General features: G+C 37.1%; 1 long non-coding RNA gene across 1 annotated transcript in view; it reads right to left on the bottom strand.

Moving 5' to 3' along the window:
* LOC132556869 (uncharacterized) overlaps positions 1-6,706 on the bottom strand; it is a 79,102-nt gene that overhangs the window by 7,036 nt on the left and 65,360 nt on the right. The window lies entirely within an intron of this gene.

Here is a 6,706-nt window from a genome sequence, read left to right as displayed (position 1 = left end):
ATACAGAAATACCACTACCAAATATCAATGTACCTTCCATAAACAGAACCTGAATAATACAGACCTTCCGATAGGACCCAATCTATAGAAAACCTGGATAATACACACCTTCCGGTAGGACCCAATCTATAGAGAACCTGAATAATACAGACCTTCCGATAGGACCCAATCTATAGAGAACCTGAATAATACAGACCTTCCTACAGGACCCAATCTATAGAGAGAACCTGTATAATACAGACCTTCCGATAGGACCCAATCTATAGAGAACCTGAATAATACAGACCTTCCTACAGGACCCAATCTATAGAGAACCTGAATAATACAGACCTTCCGATAGGACCCATAGGACCCAATCTATAGAGAACCTGAATAATACACACCTTCCGGTAGGACCCAATCTATAGAGAACCTGTATAATACAGACCTTCCGATAGGACCAAATCTATAGAGAACCTGAATAATACACACCTTCCGGTAGGACCTTCCTGAATAATACAGACCTTCCTACAGGACCCAATCTATAGAGAACCTGAATAATACAGACCTTCCGATAGGACCCAATCTATAGAGAACCTGAATAATACAGACCTTCCAATAGGACCCAATCTATAGAGAGAACCTGTATAATACAGACCTTCCGATAGGACCCAATCTATAGAGAACCTGAATAATACAGACCTTCCTACAGGACCCAATCTATAGAGAACCTGAATAATACAGACCTTCCTACAGGACCCAATCTATAGAGAACCTGAATAATACAGACCTTCCGATAGGACCCAATCTATAGAGAACCTGAATAATACAGACCTTCCTACAGGACCCAATCTATAGAGAACCTGAATAATACAGACCTTCCTATAGGACCCAATCTATAGAGAACCTGATAATACAGACCTTCCTAGGACCCAATCTATAGAGAACCTGAATAATACAGACCTTCCTATAGGACCCAATCTATAGAGAAATAATACAGACCTTCCTATGAGACCTTCCTACAGGACCCAATCTATAGAGAACCTGAATAATACAGACCTTCCTACAGGACCCAATCTATAGAGAACCTGAATAATACAGACACTCCAATAGGACCCAATCTATAGAGAACCTGAATAATACAGACCTTCCTATAGGAACCAATCTATAGAGAAACCTTCCTATAGGACCCAATCTATAGAGAACCTTACAGACCTTCCGATAGGACCCAATCTATAGAGAACCTGAATAATACAGACCTTCCTACAGGACCCAATCTATAGAGAACCTGAATAATACAGACCTTCCGATAGGACCCAATCTATAGAGAACCTGAATAATACAGACCTTCCTATAGGACCCAATCTATAGAGAAACCTGAATAATACAGACCTTCCTATAGAGAACCTGAATAATACAGACCTTCTGATAGGACCCAATCTATAGAGAACCTGAATAATACAGACCTTCCAATGGGACCCAATCTACAGAGAACCTGAATAATACAGACCTTCCAATAGGACCCAATCTATAGAGAGAACCTGTATAATACAGACCTTCCGATAGGACCCAATCTATAGAGAACCTGAATAATACAGACCTTCCAATAGGACCCAATCTATAGAGAGAACCTGTATAATACACTTCCAATAGGACCCAATCTACTGAATAATACAGACCTATAGACCTGTCAGACCTTCCTAGAGAACCTGAATAATACAGACCTTCCTAAAGGACCCAATCTATAGAGAACCTGAATAATACAGACCTTCCTATAGGACCCAATCTATAGAGAACCTGAATAATACAAATAGGACCCAATCTATAGAGAGAACCTGTAAAATACAGACCTTCTGATAGGACCCAATCTATAGAGAACCTGAATAATACAGACCTTCCTACAGGACCCAATCTATAGAGAACCTGAATAATACAGACCTTCCTATAGGAACCAATCTATAGAGAGAACCTGTATAATACAGACCTTCCTACAGGACCCAATCTATAGAGAACCTGAATAATACAGACCTTCCGATAGGACCCAATCTATAGAGAGAACCTGTATAATACAGACCTTCCGATAGGACCCAATCTATAGAGAACCTGAATAATACAGACCTTCCAATGGGACCCAATCTACAGAGAACCTGAATAATACAGACCTTCCGATAGGACCCAATCTATAGAGAACCTGAATAATACAGACCTTCCGATAGGACCCAATCTATAGAGAACCTGAATAATACAGACCTTCCGATAGGACCCAATCTATAGAGAACCTGAATAATACAGACCTTCCTACAGGACCCAATCTATAGAGAACCTGAATAATACAGACCTTCCTATAGGAACCAATCTATAGAGAGAACCTGTATAATACAGACCTTCCTACAGGACCCAATCTATAGAGAACCTGAATAATACAGACTTCCAAGGACCCAATCTCCTAATAATACAGGACCCAATCTATAGGACCCAATCTATAGAGAACCTGAATAATACAGACCTTCCAATAGGACCCAATCTATAGAGAACCTGAATAATACAGACCTTCCGAGACCCAATCAGACCTTCCTATAGGATAGAGAACCTGAATAATACAGACCTTCCAATAGGACCCAATCTATAGAGAACCTGAATAATACAGACCTTCCGATAGGACCCAATCTATAGAGAACCTGAATAATACAGACCTTCCGATAGGACCCAATCTATAGAGAACCTGAATAATACAGACCTTCCAATGGGACCCAATCTACAGAGAACCTGAATAATACAGACCTTCCAATAGGACCCAATCTATAGAGAGAACCTGTATAATACAGACCTTCTGATAGGACCCAATCTATAGAGAACCTGAATAATACAGACCTTCCTACAGGACCCAATCTATAGAGAGAACCTGTATAATACAGACCTTCCAATGGGACCCAATAATAATACCCAATTCCATACCTTAGAGAACCTGAATAATACAGACCTTCCAATCTATAGGAACCCAATCTATAGAGAACCTGAATAATACAGACCTTCCGATAGGACCCAATCTATAGAGAAACTGAATAATACAGACACTCCAATAGGACCCAATCTATAGAGAGAACCTGTAAAATACAGACCTTCTGATAGGACCCAATCTATAGAGAACCTGAATAATACAGACCTTCCAATGGGACCCAATCTACAGAGAACCTGAATAATACAGACCTTCCGATAGGACCCAATCTATAGAGAACCTGAATAATACAGACCTTCCGATAGGACCCAATCTATAGAGAACCTGAATAATACAGACCTTCCAATAGGACCCAATCTATAGAGAACCTGAATAATACAGACCTTCCTACAGGACCCAATCTATAGAGAACCTGTATAATACAGACCTTCCTACAGGACCCAATCTATAGAGAACCTGAATAATACAGACCTTCCTACAGGACCCAATCTATAGAGAACCTGAATAATACAGACCTTCCTACAGGACCCAATCTATGGAGAGAAACTGAATAATATAGACACTCCAATAGGACCCAATCTATACAGAGAACCTGTATAATAGACACCCAAATGCATTAATACTGTGTCATCGATGATAAAGAAAAAAAATCCGTGTCAATACTAGTACTGCTGGAATTAGAGTTATCTCCCCTCGGTTGTAGCACTTACAAGATGCACTATTTTTGTGTAATCACTCACTTAAAAATTATGACGACAAATGTCGGATTTGATGTTCATAGCATGTGCCGAACATAATTCAATATTCCAAATTTACGTCAACATCCATTTGATTCTAAATTCAATGTAATTCATCTGCAGAGCTACATTTCAAATTATTAACGAAAATGGTAGATGGAAACCATCAATGTTAAAAGATATAGTAGATGACTTTCCTCACAGATTTCCCTCTCAGAACAAAAAGGTTATCAACAAATCTGAAGACGCAGAGATCGTAAATCAGAGTTCAACGTTGTTTCCTTAGCTCCATTTGTAAAATATCGTTGCCGAGAGTAAACAAAATCGAAAGTCGTTTAAAGATGGCTAAAAACGAAACAGTGAGAAGATGGTGTCTTCTTGCTTTATAAGGATGTACGCCTCTGATGTTTTGACCGGAAGTAAGACACAATTCAACATCATGAATTCCAACATAATATCTTGGACTTTGTCTTTTTATATCATTTGTTATCTACAGCTGTACTTTGTAGTTGAAATCATGAGATTTGTATGACTTTTGAAGAAATTTAACTATAAAGTACTCTTCAATAATAACTCTTGAACTCTTGGGTAGATTTCAACTAAATTTGATTATTTATTATCACTTATAATCACATATCTAAAATGCATTAATTCCGACTTGGTGACCCATTTCCCAGAAGTTTAGGACGCGAAACTAAATAATTCATGTGGTTTCTTGATCTTTGAAAAACTGACTGGGTGAAAAGTGCAGAAAACAAAAGAACAGAGACACACTCTTTTTATTCATGCAAAGATTCCTTGAAAATTGACAGTTTTTTAATTGGACTACCTAGAAAAATATTAACTTTTTTGTGCATTTGGTTATATTGCAAAGTGTTCAATCGAATGAAAAAATATGGTTAAAGGAGAGGGTGGTTGTTAAATCTTCAGGGCTTGGTAATGATTTTCATCTCTGAACTGTGAGATCGATAATGAAGATATATGAAGTATGTATAAGTTAATTTCCGGTAAAAATACGCTGTGTTTATACTATATGTTCAGATTTCTCAATAGATTGATTAAAAAACGTTTGACAAAAAGATAAAAGAAACAAAAACAAAATCAACATTTACTTAACAAAATTTAGCACGTCTGTGAAGTATAAGCTAATCCAGTAGATAAATTATTACTAAGTATAAAAAAGTCTATGTATTCTTTATTTCCTCCAGAATGAAGATTCCAATAACAGAGTATCACAACACATTCGTTAAGGTATACATTAATTATTTGCCAGTCAATATGAACTCTAGGACACGTGATTTAAGTTACCAGTAACAACGTCGGGCACTTTTAATTCTTTGGCGATGTACAGTATAGATGCCATGGCTGCAATGTTTCATTTATAATATGACGTCATCATTAGAAAAACTAGAATTAAAGACTTCACGCGGAACTCTTCAAGAAACGAGTTTCACAAGTCACAAGAAAAGTTACCTCCAATCACGACATAAAATAACTGACTATCGTCTAAGGCATGCAAGTATACACTGAACAGTATATCACCAATATTAACGATTTCACACCGTAATTCTTGTCTTAATTCGTCAGTCGAACTACATGAATGACTACTTTTTTTGTACACGTGACCACATTTATGACATCATGCATTATGAGGCAATCATCTGGTAACAATTTATTTCATTATATAAACAGCTTCCCTATTTTCAGGGAACTTTATACGCAATTTCCACAGCTGGTGTTGAATTAACATGTCTTGTATTAAAACGAACATAGAAAAGTCAGCACTATTGCACATCCTATTTAGCCAAGCTTTTTCGCCTGTATCCTCCAGCGTGTTTTAAGCAGACACCATCCCTCCGTCATAAATTAAAAAACTGATTCATATAAAACTTTCTCAGTATCTTAACGAAATCATACGAAAAAGCATGCCTGGAGTTATTGTCAGTATCTAAATCTGCAATAAAAATCGTGTAACTAGGATACGTGACGATAGTGTCTTCTAATCCAATCTACAAAGTCTACCGAAAAATGACAACATTCTAGTATCTGCATACCCTTAAATACTCGTCCAGCCAAGAAGGCCGGTACACATCGATCAGTTCTTGTTCGGGTCTGCATAGATTTAACAAATATTTCATTAAATTGAAACATTCGACAAAATAAGTGAGTGAAAGAAAGAAAAAAACAAACAAAAACAAAAATCAATCTGATTTATAAGCTAATCCGGTAGACAAATATGACAAACTCTTTAAAAAAATCGGTGTCTAAGGAAGCAGTTAATCAGTATCCGTGTAGGTTCTTATCAGTTTGTTGTTTACTCTCTGTGTAACAGAGCTACCGAAGGTGAATCTTTGGCGTATTTTTTATTTTTTTCACCGAGACATTTGAATGTCATACGAAATTGATCCTCTTCAATTAAAAAAGATAACATTATTTTCATAAGGAAAACTGCTGCGAAAAAAGGAAGAAATACGAGAACCAGTGGTGCTTTTCCTCCAGGTATGGATATGTACAATTTGCCATTGTCATATAATATACATATATTCACAGACTTAAAATATTCCAAATCCGCGATGTAATATATAAAGTATCAATACACACATAATATCAATTACATATATCAGATCTGAGATTTGGACTTAAAGCATTGCTTGCCTGCGTCCATTTAATAGGAATATATAGTCCGTGTCAAAATCAATAACATCTTAGATTGAGGTCTCGGTTGCAATTCGTATTTTCTAAATGACAAACATTTTTATTTGAATGTTTTTATCGTCTGGTGTTTCAGAAAATTGGAATCGGGAATCTGCACTATTACGGCCTTTCGGTGGATGAGTAAACATCCTACAGGCTGGTCAAGAATCGATTTCATGTGCCGCAGCATCACCGCTCTCGTTTTGTTATCGTCGAGTCGCGAGACTTGGCGAGGCTTGACATCATGAATTTGAAATTCATCATGGCGGACAGTATGCGAGTTATTGGGTAGGTCTGCTATTATAAACATAGATATTATATCATGTAAAGCTCTGTATGA

The sequence above is a fragment of the Ylistrum balloti genome, unplaced genomic scaffold (genome assembly GCF_031769215.1).
Source record: "Ylistrum balloti isolate Yb309-2 unplaced genomic scaffold, AGI_CSIRO_Ybal_v1 Utg370598, whole genome shotgun sequence".
Classification (NCBI taxonomy): domain Eukaryota; kingdom Metazoa; phylum Mollusca; class Bivalvia; order Pectinida; family Pectinidae; genus Ylistrum; species Ylistrum balloti.
The sequence above is the reverse complement of the archived record's forward strand: the minus strand, read 5'-3'. Positions and strand labels throughout refer to the sequence as shown.